The sequence below is a fragment of the Cynocephalus volans genome, chromosome 1, assembly GCF_027409185.1.
Source record: "Cynocephalus volans isolate mCynVol1 chromosome 1, mCynVol1.pri, whole genome shotgun sequence".
Classification (NCBI taxonomy): Eukaryota; Metazoa; Chordata; class Mammalia; order Dermoptera; family Cynocephalidae; genus Cynocephalus; species Cynocephalus volans.
In genome coordinates this window covers 172,588,978-172,604,148 of record NC_084460.1, presented here as the reverse complement: position 1 = coordinate 172,604,148, position 15,171 = coordinate 172,588,978, and the positions used below count along the sequence as shown (strand labels likewise).

The window sequence follows — 15,171 nt, the reverse complement described above, 5'->3', positions numbered from 1 at the left end:
CTAAAACAAAGCCTGTGTACCAGAGTACTGTAATTTGAAGCTTAGAGAAATTCTGTAGCTTGCTTTGAGAGAACAAAATAGGGATACCTGGAGCTAAAATTCTGCTCCACTGTTATTTTCTCCTTGCTGCTAGTGCCTTATATCACCTCTTCCTCAAAAGATGATTTTCTTCTTTTCCAATTCCCCTTAATTAAGGGAACCAGAACACAGCAGGGGCAATTTTTACCAGTGGTGTGCCTCTAGTTGGGAATTTTAGGGATTTTACAGAACCAGCTGTCTTGGTACCAATTATTTGGTGGGTGGAGGGTTGTCAATTCCAGGGTGGATAGGCTAGAGAAACATGAAGTCTGGTAGAGTACATTTTTTTTTTTTTTTGCATGTAATGGCCAAGCATGGGAGTGTGGCATCTGCTGAGCTCTGAATGTTTGTGTCCCTCCAAAATTCATAAGTTTAAATCTACTCCCCAATGTGTTGTATTAGGAGCTGGGGCCTTTGGGAGGAGACTAGGTCATGAGGGTGCAACCCCCATGAATGGGACTAATGCCCTTACAAAAGAGGACTGAGGGAGCCTTCTACCATGTGAGGACACAGCAAGAAGGTGCAACCTATGATATAGAGAACAAACACTCACCAGACCCTGAATCTGTTGGCTCCTTGATCCTGGACTGCCTAACCTCCAGAACTGTGAGCAATAAATTTCTGTTATTTATAAACTATCCTATCTAGGTATTCTTGTTATAGCAGCCCAAATGGACTAAGACATTATCCAGTAAGTCTGCTTTAGAGAAAGTAATCTGTAAAACCATTCCTAAAATGATTCTCCTGATGTTGAGGAATGTGGTTCTGGATATGTTGAAAACCAAAAGTAGCATCATATTAGCATTCAAGCAAACATACCTCAATTGTGATGATGAAAGTTTTGAAAAATAGAGAAAGCTACAAAAACCATTTATGTGGCTTCCCTGTTCAAATATACATTAATTATATTAATCTGGGTTATTTAAAAGCTGACTTTAGCTGTTTATCCCAACTTAATTTTATTATTTAAAGGCAGTCTCAGGACAAGAAACTGGATTATTTTCTGGGATTTGCCATCCATGAAGGGAATGTTCTGATAGGCATATTTCTAGGAATCTTGAAAAGTTACAAAGTCTTGGTGACATTCATGGATTATATAGCCAGGAAACTATCATCTATCAAAAACTTGAAACTTAAGTAAATTTTAAATCATTGCCTAGGACACTCAATCAACAAATATGTTTTCCCCATTGGGGCACCAGACTGAAGAAAATAATGTTGACCGAATCCAACATATTAAGGGCTTCTTAACACCTAAAAAGTGTGTTTTGAATTCAGACTTTAAAGGGGTAACAAAAGGAGTTTGTATTAGTTAGGGTGCCTTAGCAACAATCAGAAGAAAACTCACTGCAAAGTGGCTCACTGGTTGAGAAAGCTTATTGGCTATTATAATCAGAAGCCCAGGACTTTAGCAACCCAGTGGTTCTGGTCTCCTTTCTTGCCTTTTTCTTGGTTCTGCTTATCTACTGGTGCCATTGCTGAAGAGCATTTCACGGTTTTGGTAAATTGCATGACTTTATTCAGGGGAGGTGGTGAGCACTTCTGTCCTACCATTCCAAGCAACAGTCCTTCAGCTTACTCTGAATTTGAGCTGTGACTAGGGGAGTGGAGGGAACTGTTTATCATAAACTAAAAAAGGTCTATTCCTGAGGCTGGGCTCAGGGGTGGAGGTGAACCTCCTGTGTCATGTGTGAATAAAGGAACGAAAGCCAAAGAGAACAGCCAGCAATGACTATGGGAGACTTGCTGAGAATTTGTGGGGTGAAATATATTCAGTGTATTGAGCTGTGTCTAATCTTAACCATAGATTAAAGCAAGAGTCTGCAAATAACTACAGGAATGATTGTAGTGTGGTTGTGAGGTGTCTCTACAATCTTTTCTTAAAGAATTTGTTTCTGAAGATTTTACCTATAGATTTAGAGAAATGCATTTTTCTTTTTACCTCCAATGACCATGCTTCCCAATATTCTGATATATTGTTTAGTATTTCTTGCTACTTTTATAATGATTTAGATATAGCTATTTCATATTATTATTATAAAACTAAATAAAATGTACTAGAACCTTTTTAAAAAAACAAATCGCAGACCGAACCTTATGTTTAATATGAGAGTAGGCCTTCCTTCCTTCCTTCCTTCCTTCCTTCCTTCCTTCCTTCTTTCCCGCCCCTCTTTCTTTCCTTTCCATCTTTTCATGCCATTTCTTTTATGTTGAATGCTACATATTTAGAGAAATTATATGTTGCTGCTGTTATATGACTAAATTAATGATTATTAGGGCAATAATTCTAATAATTACAGATTATACTGTTCACTAACAACTGTTTATTTTGATTTATTTCAGAGTTTTCTCTAGTAATTCATTTAAAAAAATAATGCCTGTGAAGGATATTTTCTAAGTTCTTGGATATGAAAATGTCTTTACTGCCTCCAAACATGAATGGTAGCTTGCCTGGACATAGATTTTTTGAGTCTAAATCAATAGTCATCTTAACTTTATAGATGTTGAACAGTTTGCTTTTGAAATCTAGAGTTGTGAAGGAGAATTATGACATCAAATATGTTTTTTTTCTTTTGCTTTTTGGTATGTTGCCTGGTTGGTTTTAATTTTTTTTAAAATTCTTGTAATTATCAAGACCTGTCTTTGTCTGTTATTTCTCATCATTTTTGCCTAGTATTCACATAGCCTTTTTGATGTAAATTCTCAGCTCTTTTCAGCTTAGTGACCATGTCTTCATTTGAATTTTCTTTGCTACTTCTCCTGTATCTTCTGCAGAGAGCTTTTCTTCACCAAATCATTGCTATTAGAATTCTTATTATGAATATAGGGGAACTTTGGGATCAATCATTCATTTTCTTATTATCTTTTCACTTACCATATTGATCCCTTTACTATTTTCTTCCATATTCTATGACTATTTCTTGGGGTATGCTAGGTCATATTTCTATTTTCTGTAGCAACCAATCTGCTGCTCACTGCTTTCATTGATTAACATTTAGAAACATAATTTCCAACTGGAAGCAGTTTTTCCTTATCCCAAACTGCTCTGTCTTACAGAAGTACTGGCTTTTCAAATTTCATGGGCGAAAAATATGAGGTTTTAAAAGTTTTCTTCTGTTTCTTTTTATTTGTTTATTTACTGAAACACAATTGATTGCACGTATCTGTGGGGTACAGCATTGAATATCAATACCTGTGTGCAATATGTGATACTCAATTCAGCATAATTAGTATATTCAACACTACACAATGTAATCATTTTTTGTGGCTCTTTAACAACTTCTCGTTATGCCCTTCTCCCCCACTTCGCACCTGTGGTGGCCTCAGTTCTGTTCTCTCCTTTTGAAAGTTCAACAAATTATTGTGATTATTTTATCTTTCTTTCTTTTTTATTTATTTGTTTACTTTTTAGCTCCTACTTATGAGTGAAGATGTGGTATTTCTCTTTCTGTGCATGGTTTATTTCTGTTTCTTTCAAGAAAGCTATTTTGCAGGTGGAAGGGAGCTCTGATACCTAAGATACATCTACATGCTTAGTGATATTTTTATTTCCTCTAGATCCTTGCTACTCAAAGAGTGGTCCATGGACCAACAGCATTGGTTTCATCTGGGGGGAAATGCAGAATTGTTAGGAATTGTTAGGAATTGTTAGGAATGCAGAATTTTGGGCTTCACTTTAGACCTTCTGAACTAGAATCTGCAATTTAACAAGATCCTCAGTTAAAAGCATCATGTCTGAAACTTTAATGTGAATACAAATCACCTCAGAACCTTCTTCTGCAATTTTGAGATTCTAAGACACACCCAGTTGAGGCAGATATTATTAGACCCTGGACAACATTTTTGAGTAGCAAAACTATAGAGCAACCCTGTTTTGTAGAACTGTCTGCAATGATGGCTACGTTCCGTATCTGCACTGTCCAATACAATAACCACTAGCCACATGCAACTAATGTACATTTTAACTAATTTGAATTTTTGTTTAAATGGCCACATGTGATGACTGGTAGCTACTTTATTGAACAGTATTGCAATAGACGCTTTGCAAAGTCCTGGGTACTTAGTAGGGATTTAATAAATATGTGCACTATGTAAGTGAAATCAAAAGACTTATGGTATTAAAATAAAAATTCATTTCAGATTGTCTGATATAAATATAAAGAAAAGAATATTGAATTAAGCATAGAGCTCCTAATAGCCACACCTGTTGCCTGTCAATAAATCATTGTCAATGGTTATCAGTGGAGTGTGCTATATCCAAATCACTTGTGCTATTTGTTAAAGTGGATTATTTGCACCAAGACGCCGACATGATTTTTCAAAGCCCTGATTTGCACAGATTTGGGCATCCTTGGAAATAGCTCAATGCTTCTATATAACAGCTGTATTGACTTCAGTTTCAGCACTTAATTTCTGGAGATTTCTGGGCTTTTTAAAATTTAAATTTAGTTCAGTTATCACAGAAAACCCCATACGTTATAAAGAAACTGGTAAAGCTTTTTTCTCTGATGAATTATTTTTTTAAGTTTAGAATGATGCACAGAATAGTAAGAAATTTTGAACAACACATTTTAGGGCATTATGATATTTTCCTTTTAATGTGACAATTATTTTAAATATGACTTTTCATATGATTTTAAACATAAAATAAAGTTTTAATTTGTTAAAATGTGAATTAGATGATTATAAATTATTTAAAATTATTTTATATTAATTGCACTCGTACTTATAATAGCCATCATGTATCCTTTAATGATAACAATGTGATTTTTGTTCTTACCCATGTAAATATTTTCCAGTATTATAAAACATACTCACTAAACAGATATTATCTGGTTGGAAACACTATGAGGATAAAGGAGGCAGTGATCCGGGACAAGACTGGTGAGCACCAATGTTAGAGGGACATTGGGCAGGGGGCCAAAGGAAGGCATCCTGCTCTGGCTGGGGGCAAAACTGAGGCCAGAGGGTAGCTGCCTCTTTCATTTCCCTTAGACCCCATACCTAGTGTCTCTAACTGGAATGGAGAGTTCAAGGTTTTCTTATTTCTCATTTTTGCTACTCAATCTCTGACTTAGAGCGGGCCCAGAATTGCCATTTAAAAGCATTGCCAATGTCACATCTCTTCTTTATCTTTTTCTTTTCATTAGTAACTCCTTAATTTGCAATCTCGGGGACAGCACTGTCTCCATAAGCTTATTTAGCTTTATCAAAAGGAATAGTGGAAGATATGAGTACCAGACCTTAAGCAGATTAAAACACAGTTGTTAAATCCATAAGAAGATGAGATCTGTGAGTATTAAAGATACCCTGGAGCTGAATGGGAGCTTACTTTAGAAGTGTCATCGCTTTTGTACTTTGAGGATTTGTTGTGAGCTCTTTTTTTTTCACTTTCCATTTAGAAAGTGGGTCATTAAGGATTGTCTTTTGCTGAAAAGTTAACCCTAAATGCCAGAAGTGCTTTGGATGGGAATGAAATAGATTTTTTAAAGTTAAAGAATGCAAGTACTTTAGAAAGTATTTAGAGAAGAATGAAAAGGATTTATGTTCAGTATGTTCTCGAAAAGACATAAGTTTACTGGCGACAAACAATGTGTGTTTACTACTGCCCTTGCTCAGAAAAAAAAAAGATATCCTTGTCAAATTCCTTTTGTGTAAATGAAGGCTTTCCCTGCAGTGCTGGAATTGATTTAACCTTCCAGATAAGATGAATTTTATAATAGGTCAATTCTGATATTAATATCATGGCATTCTCTATTCTTTTTGTTTTGAATAGTCTCCTTTACAGTTAGTATAAATACAAGGTTAAAAAAAGTGTGGCAAATGTGATGCTTAATTTTTTTTTTTTTTGTCTTTTCTGCAGAATCCTGATGTAACTGTAAGGAAATGGTTGTTTAGCTTGTGAATATTGTTATAGTTAGAGATTATCAACACTTCATGGAAAAAAAGCATGTCTTTAATAAATTATCATATCCTTTTTTTAGAATTATTTCTAGTACTTAGTAGACATTCTATAAATATCAGTTGAATAAATGAATGCATAAAGAATGAGCAAATTATAAGACAGAGTGAAGATCAGTCATTTATTAGCCTATGAAGGAATTTTTATAAACAGGAAAATTCAGGGTTTATTCAAACAGATTCTAGTAAATGAGAGGAAAATATTTTTTATTCTCCTTAATTTCAATCAATGTTTATTATAGTAAAATGGAAACAAAGTGATTTATTGGAAGGTTTGTATCTAGCAATTTTTGGCTCCTGAGATGGACAATTACAAGCCTTTTCTCTTCACCTGACATTGCTTAAACCAGCTACATTTTTCCTCCTGGAAGATCTCTTCTGATGCTTAACATTTGACATAAGCTTCCAATGAATGGTCTTGCTCACTGGTTTCCCTGCATTCACTGACCAAGGAAACTTATTTTACCAATAGAAATATTCTTCCCTTAAGGTAAGTAGCAAGGCTTGACTTTGGGGACTTTGTAAAAATTGTACACAGTTCAATTCCACCACATAATTTTCACCTTTATACTTTGCACCATATTAATATCAGGACTAAGTTATCCAATTTGGTGAGCGTTATTGAAGTTTCTCTACATATAGCAAGCTCAAAGAAAAATTGTCAAACTTTTATTTTAGCAACAAAATAACTAAAATTTAATGACTGAAACTCAAGTGAAATGAAGAGTAAGATCTGAGATAAGTAAATTGATTGTTTCTGTTGATCAAAATCACTGGATTTCTGCTCAAACCTCTGCAGCAGTTCGCCTGGGTAAACATAAAATTTATAATCTTGGAGGCAATTCTATGAGAAGAAATTGCTATAGCCTTAGAGAATAGTATACACATATAATCTATGCTTATACAAACCTAAACTTTGATTAAATGTCATCCTATTTATATTTTACAATGAAGGAGCCAGAAATTATATCTGAGTAGTCTTGGGAGAAACATCATATATTTATCAAATGAACAGCATATACTCAGTCAGATATGATGTTTTGCCTTACAAATTTCAATATATCCACTTTTTAGAAGAAGAAACAAGAATTTAATGCTTTATTGCAAGTAACACTTTAGGTACAATAAATTCAACTATAGTATTCTAGTTCATTTTGCAAATAGTTTACAGTTTTCCAATCACTCGATGCCTCTTTTCTATTGATATAATTTGCCATGGGGATACTTATGAGACCAAAACTAATTTTACACTGTTCTATTCCCTTTATCATCTCACATTTTTAATGCAGAATTATACTTTTTCTTAAATCAGAGAGTCTTCATTAATCTCACTCATATATTCATGCTATATCATTCTGCATTTTCATGTGGAGAGAATAAGGCAGAGAGGCAAGCATTCTATTTGAACATATTCACATTTTGCTGTCTCACAGCTGCAAGTCCTCACCTTGGCCTAGCCACTGTTGACCACTGGCCAAAACAGCAAAAGAGAGGGGGTCTCAGTGTAGCTCTGATACCTGAATACAATATTCAAATGCATGGATGAGCCAATCATTTTTCCTAAACAGAATAATCATAATGAGAGTTAGCATTTACAAAGTACTTACTATGTACATTGTGAGTCATTTTCCATATATTATATCCTGTAGAATTAAATCCTAATTTCTTACACTATGCTACACATCAGTTAGGATCCTGGCAAGAAAGAGATGGCACATTCATTCCAGGCAATGTGAGGAAACTTTAGTAAAGGGAACTGTTTAGTAAAGGGACTAAACCCTGTAGGTATGGTTTAGAGAAAAAACCTTGGTACTATACCTGCATGGTACAAAACTCCGGGTCTAGCAAAGGTGGGAGGCCATTCCCACCCCAAGCCTGAAGGAGCAATTTACGTGAATCTAGAGACAGTAGCTGTATGAAGAGGGACAACTAATGGGAGCTGTGGCTTTCATAGAAGAGTACAGCTAACCATCAGGGTATAGCTAACCGTTAATGCCTTAACAGGAAAGCAACTGGGAGAATAAATACCCATACTTCACCCTCTTCCAGCCTTCTGAGCTCCTGCTAGCAGCCTACAGTGGTCAAACCCAACTGAAAAGGATCCTTATATTGGAGTAGAAGTCAGCCTTCTTGTTGCAAAGCAGAAAGGAGAAGGGTGGAGAGGGGATTTGCAAGACAAATAGAAGGCACCTGCAGAGTCTCCAATCTCTCCAAGCACAGCCTATGTCTAGCCCAGTCTGTACTTCCAGGGCCTGGGTCTTGGATCACTTCACTTACTATTTGTTCCACCACTTACTTTGCTCTGATCTTTTGTATTTTCCTAAAATTCAAGCTCCAACAATCTCCAGGGCCTTTGTATCTTCCAATGCACATATCTAGAATGTTCTATTCAGAGTCTAGGCTTCGCTGATTTCCTCAATCCATTTATGTCAGGTCTCAATTGTTACCTCCTTATAGATGCTGCTGTGGTTTGAGTGTCCCCCCAAGCTCATGTTGGAACTTAACCCCCACTATGGTGGAAGATAGGTCCTTTAAGAGGTGATTGGATTGTGAGGACTGTGCTCTCATTGATGAATTGATCTACTCGTGGAGTAATGGGTTGATGGTTTAATGGGTTGTCATGGGCATAATTCTGATGGCTTCATAAGGAGAGTGAGTGAAAAGGTTAGCTCTCTTGTCCATGCCATTCTTGCCATGTGATTGCCTACATCACCATGGGACCCTGTAGAGACTCCCCACCAAGAGCAAGGCCCTCACTGGACATGTTTTTTGGACCGTGTATTTCCCAATCTCCAAAATTGTAAGAAATAAATTTCATTTTTTAAAATAAATTACCCAGTTTCAGGTTTTCTGTTATAAGCAACAAAAAAAGGACCAATACAGATGCCATCTCTGACCATGCCATCTACAATGCCCCTCTCACTTAGTCACTTTTTTACACATCATTTCCTTCATTTTACTCATAACACATGTTGTATTATGAAAATCATCTTGCTTACTTTTTTTATCGAAATCTAAGTTTTCAGGGCAAGGACTTGCTTATCACTGTATTTCATTGCTTAGAACAGTTCCTGGAGTATTGAAGCAAGTCATGTATTTTACAATAAGTCTATATTTAATTAAGCCCATGTAATAATGTTTCTAATTTTACAGATGAAGACTCGAAAGACAGGTTTGTCTAAAACTATACAGCTAATAAGTGAAAGGATTACAGTGTAAGCACAGATATCCTTAACTCCAGCATTAGCGATCTGAATCACTAAGTTATACTACCTCTTCAAACTTTAACAGGAAAGACACTATGTCTTTGTTTGTGGTCTGTCGGAATTAATGAAGCTTTTAAGGATGATTAACTTGTAAACAAGGGAATGAATATTTAACTAATAGAGAAGATTCTGAGTCAATGATAGTAGCAGAGTAGAGAGGAAAATTTAGAATTCTTAAGTAAATCTATATAATGGTAGTTTCAGAATATGCCTTTGGATTGTAAACATTTTCCAATCTACCATATTTCATACAGAAAGCACCTTCCGCTCTGCACTGCTTTTCATGATGATTGGCAAAAACAGAAACAGCTCGTTTGCCAAAATGTTAGCTGTTTTGATTAAAAAAAATAAAAAAAATGTAAATTCAGCTCTTGTTGAAAAGACAAGGTACAATTTATATCCTCTCCTCATTTTATATTTCAATTAAGCTCATTTCTCCCCCTTCTTCTCTTGCTTTTTGAATCAGATCCATTTGGAATGCAGAGAGTGATGTCACCTCTGGTCAAAAATGGACATTTTTTTCATTGACGTAATCATTTTGACTATTCTTCCCTGGCTTTTGTTACACAAAATAAAAACAAAAGCTGATAAAGATGTTGGCATGAGAGGTGGAAGTGGGAGGAAGCAGGAACGGAGAGAGGAGAATGGGAAAGCAAAATAGGTTTTAAGCATTTACAATGGTATTGTTGCCACACTTTCTTTTTATGTGTAAATCCGCTGGGAGCAGCCCTTCTGCTGGGTGCCCTTTCCTCTTATACAGTACCCAGTCTCACTCATATCCACTGCTCTGTGTTGTACGAAAAGCTACGTGCAGAAGAGAGATAAACACTACCTTAATTATCAGAATTTCTCACCTTGACGTGTATTTGGTTGGCAATGGGAGACAAAGCATTTTATCTCTATGATTATTCCATTTTATTTATTTTTTTGCTTTCTAAGCTTTCAAGCCTATCCTCCTTACAGGTCTCTATTTGTGTGCACACTATTTCTAAATTAGGCTCCAGATCAATAGAAGTTTACATACTCAATGGTAGATGTAAAGACACAAAACTGTCCAAAAGCCTATCCTAACCCCTTGTTGTGCTGAGGGCTCTAAATACTTGCCTGGGAAACACCACTGTTCACCTGGGGGCTGGCCATTTTTGTAATGAGCATGATTCTCGTCCAAGATTTCAGCATCTCTTTATCTGTTTTCCAGTGCTGTTAAACATAGGATGGTTGAGATAATATATTTATTGTTTTAGACATCACTGTAATGTTGAAAAGAGTATTGGGCTGAAAGATGTAACAGCTTGATAAAACCCTTTACATTTTTAGATGCAAATAAATAAAATTTTGTCTCTGAAAGTAATATGCAAAGAAAATCTTCTTTGCTCCACTGTAACATCACTAGTGATCATAACTATAATTTTCAAAAGGTTGCATGACCTTATTTTTTTCTGGTCATATAGCAAATACGACTGCTTGTGGTCCTGCTTTATTGAAGTGAAATCTGGTATGAAGCAAATTATCATCCATCTTGCCATCAGGAGCAGGGTAATGCTAACTACCTTGAACTGAGATGACCATAAGTGGTCCATTTCTGCATCTGATTGTTAAGTTTTAAAAAAAATTCCAGGTCAGGTTGAGAATTAAATAAGAAAACCATAAATTTAGAAGTTTAAGAAAAACTTCATTGCTTATATGTCATCTCAAGGAAAGGGAATCAAAGGAGATTTGGGAAAATGAGCTACCATGAAAAGGTTTACAAATTTAGCAATGTTATTACTCTGCTGACTGAGTCAGTTATTGCTGAATGGTGTGACTACAGTCATTTTATAGAATTTTCACAAATAGCATTTATGATATGAGATTGTTTGATATTGTCCTAACTGGTTAGATGCAGTTTGTTTTTGAGGCTATCTTTGCTACATACACTTTGTTGCTGCTGCACCCAAAACAGTTCATGTGGCTGATAGGACAGGACATTCTAGGCCTCCCCTATGATTCACTGGGTCCCAAGGGTAGGACTGGCTGTCCTGGCAAGTACTGTTCATGAACCTGAATTGAGTCCTACTGTTCAAAAGGGGAACTGCACAGTCTGAATCAAGCATGGCCCCAGCCTTCTGGTGGGTTTTAGAGTTGTTCTCACAGGGTGTTGGAGGCTGTGAAGTTAGAGGCTGCTGGCTCATATGAGATGTTGAAATGTCCACAGTCTGGCATATGACATGTTGTCAGTGTAGTCTTAATTGAATTCGATATTTTTTAGCTGGGAGTAGCAGGTTTATGGATAAAAACAAAAAATCAGAGGCGAAAATTAGAGAAAACATAACATAGAAAATATATTATGGGAGCAGGAGGAGTGGGAAAATTTAGCAGATGTTGTGTCAAGCTCACTTGACTTTTGGAGTCTGAATAGAGAAAGGGTTTGTGGTATTGAGGGGACAGGCCACACTTTCTCTCCCATACTTTATTCTATTTCCCTTTCCCACCATATATTCTTGAAGCCCCTCAGAATTTGAAGCTGCCTATGGCAGTGTGAATTGGTGGGAAATATGGCAGGGAGATCTCTAGGGAGATGGACTCTGTTATCCTCATTTTGTTAGTTAAGAAACAGCACAGAAAGGTTAATGTACTTGTGATGAATCTCATAGCTTTTAAGTGACGGAGGGGATTTCACGATTTGTCTGAATTCAGAGCCTAAATTCTTTTTAAAATTTTTATTTTTTAAACTAAAAAAATTTTTTGTTTTTGGCACTGGCTGGTGTGTGGATCTGAACCCTCAACCTTGGTGTTATCAGCACCGCACTCTAACCAGCTGAGTAACCAGCCAGCCCTCGGAGCCTATATTCTTAATCACAACGTTGTATTGCCAGTCCTATTGATGAAGCACTTATAACCATACCCTGGTACCACATCAATAAACAGAAAGTGTGAACCACTTATTTCTCTTATTACTTTATTATATTTTTATATGCTGAATAAAAAAAATCTGTCTGGCTAAGATGAGCTCGGCAAATGGGAGATGAGAATCCCCACATGTGGCTTCAGTCTTACCAGGGTGGGACTTGGAAGAGGCTGGGCAGACCGGGAGCCCTGGAGTGCATTGCATTTGCCTCTGGGATCCATAATCTGGCTGGTCACTCTGAAGTCTTCAGACAAGCACCCAGTGTGGGATCTGCTGCCTGCTCAAAACTCCTCATTTCTTCAGCAAGAAAATGAGACTGAACTGGTTCTTGCTTGACCCCACATTTGCAACCCAGTTGAGTAAGATGATGATTGAGGTAAGAGTTTCATGCAGTAAACAGGAGAAGTCACTCAAATTGAGCATATGATTCACCAAGAGCTCTTAAAATTCCCAGAGTTCTTTCCCAACAATTATCTGGTTGTATAACAAGAAAGATAAACTGTTCAATGACCGGAATATCATGATATGGTTATAGGAAAGTTAAACATGTAATCACTTTGGCATGTGATTTAGTCATATTTCTACCAGTTTTCTTTCAACTTTACATTAATTACAGCCAATTATATTTTTTGATGTGGAGGGGAAGATATAGTAGTTGTGATTTTTTTTCAGTTCTTTGATTTCTGTGTTAAGAGTCCAAAGCTTTGATGCATTCTTGAAACAACTCTAATAAAGCAATATATTTTATTTCCTGTTTAATAAAATAAAACCAGTGGGATGCCTTTCTTTCAGAAATGTTTGGTAAAGTATCCCTCTCACTGAACTAAGAAAAAAAACCAATCGATTTTTTTTTCTTTGTATGAGCTCTAGGATGCAAAATTCCTAAGTATAATTCACTGTTCTTTATGTGACTTTCTCGCAGCATCCTGTTTTCTCTCTTCTAGTTCTTTTGAATAATTCTCACAGTTCTTGGTGAGCTGTTAATCAGTTTAGCCTGTGAAATTGAGGCTGGAACAAAGTGCATTCTGGGGCAGGGAGATAAGCCTTTTATTTTTAAGTAATACAGCATGGCTATTTCACACCCTTTTTCATTTAATGAGAATGGAGATTTAATATAATTCTTATTAAACTACAGGTCTTTTGCTTTCTTCAACAATATATTATATTAATACTAATCAATATAAATTAATATTAATAACTTAATTAAAATAAACTACTATTAATATATTACTAATAGTACATACTAAAATTAAATATAAATAATTCTTGATTTATAAGTGTAGGTTTTACTCTTAGGCCTTTTTTTTTTTTTTTTTTTTTAACATTCGTGAGTCACTATTAGAAATAGTTTAGTCTTAACCTGGCAAACACCCATTGCAGTATCTGGACAACACCTTGTGGAATGTTTTAATCACAAATCACGAGTAAATGACAGCCAGAAACATATTATTTTCACTTATGTGATTTCTGCAATTACCTACAGCATTTTGAGGCTGTGTCATGTCCATTTACATTTCACATTATAATTATAATTGATGGTGGTTTAGTTGCTGTGGATTTAGAGGATAGTGCAAATCAAATAGTAAATAGTCTTAAAATTACGTATTTGTAGTAAACAAAACAAAAAACAAAAAACAAACAAACAAAGACAAGTCCATGAGACATTTTACATAAACTTCAAACTTTGCCAAAATAAGTGAATTTTCAACACAATCATTTCCCTGAATGCTTATATGTGACATGTTGAGTACTGGAATACAAGGAGCATTTTTACAGTAATTTTAAGAAAAAATTTTTACATATCATAGGAAGCTCACTAATGCTGTAATTACCTTAATGACACTTGATTTCCAGTCCTCAGTTTCCTTCATTTTTGGCTTTAGTTTTGGAGTTCACAAATTATGATATAGCAACACTGTATATCCTAGCAAAACATTCTTTCAGTATGAACACTCATGTTTTATAAAATGAATAAGATCTATCCATATGATCTATCCTTTTAAGATCTATCTATTCTCTGGGTTTGAAATTTTGTTAAACAAGTATGGTTGAAATGAGAAACAAGTACTTATATAGTTTATCTTTTTCATATCATTTGAGGGCAATTTTAAGAGGCCAAAAAATTGAAGGTATTTAATTGTGCTTTTTCCCCCACTCAAAGTTAAAGTTAAATGTGTTTGTTTGGTGAGTTCATTGTAACAAGAAGACACTAGAAAATAAAAACATTCTCATTTATAATAAAATTTATAACAAAAATATCTCATTTAAGAATACTCAGCTGATTAGTATCAAAGGGAATAATTATACCCTAAATTATAGGCAACTCTTACTCTAAATTTTGCCAGTTTGGAAAAACTTACTGAAAAACATTAAAGATTCTTGAGCAAGTTTTTGAAAAACTGAAGTGTACTTGATTGGAAGGTCAACCCAAAGAAAAAAAAAGGGCACTTCAAACTTCTGTTCCATCAGGAGACAGGTGGTCTCTACTTGTCACCTTTTCAGGCCCTTTGCTGGCTATAGAGGTTTTTTTTTATTTAGTGGCTAGAAAAGCAAACATCTTAAATGACATTTTAAAGCAGATGGTATCAAGAAGAAAACCCAAATATAAACCCCTCTGACCTCTCTGGAGAGAACTCTCATGACCAAAATCAATATTATTTGTCAACTTGGGGAAGGAAATTAGAAACATTGGGTGCAATGGAGGGGAAACCGTAAAAATTTCAAAAGGAAACAAATAGAAAACTCTATCAGGCGTATGTATTTCCAGGCAAAGACTCCTGGACCCTAGGGGGTTCCGCTTTGGTGTAAAGATCTGAACTTTTCAAATCTGATCTCAGAAGCTTTGCAGGACAAACCTCCAGTGATTTCAATGGCGTTCAAAGGCTCCTTGTGATCATCACAAGTTTGATTTATCTGCACTTTCCAAATCAAAATTTATTTATTTACTGAGATGCAAGGCAATTTTGGCCCCTGCTTTTG

At 35.5% G+C, this 15,171-nt stretch overlaps 1 pseudogene; it reads right to left on the bottom strand.

The window, feature by feature from the left end:
- The window catches only part of LOC134363791 (low molecular weight phosphotyrosine protein phosphatase-like), a 171,171-nt pseudogene that overhangs the window by 71,258 nt on the left and 84,742 nt on the right, over positions 1-15,171 (bottom strand).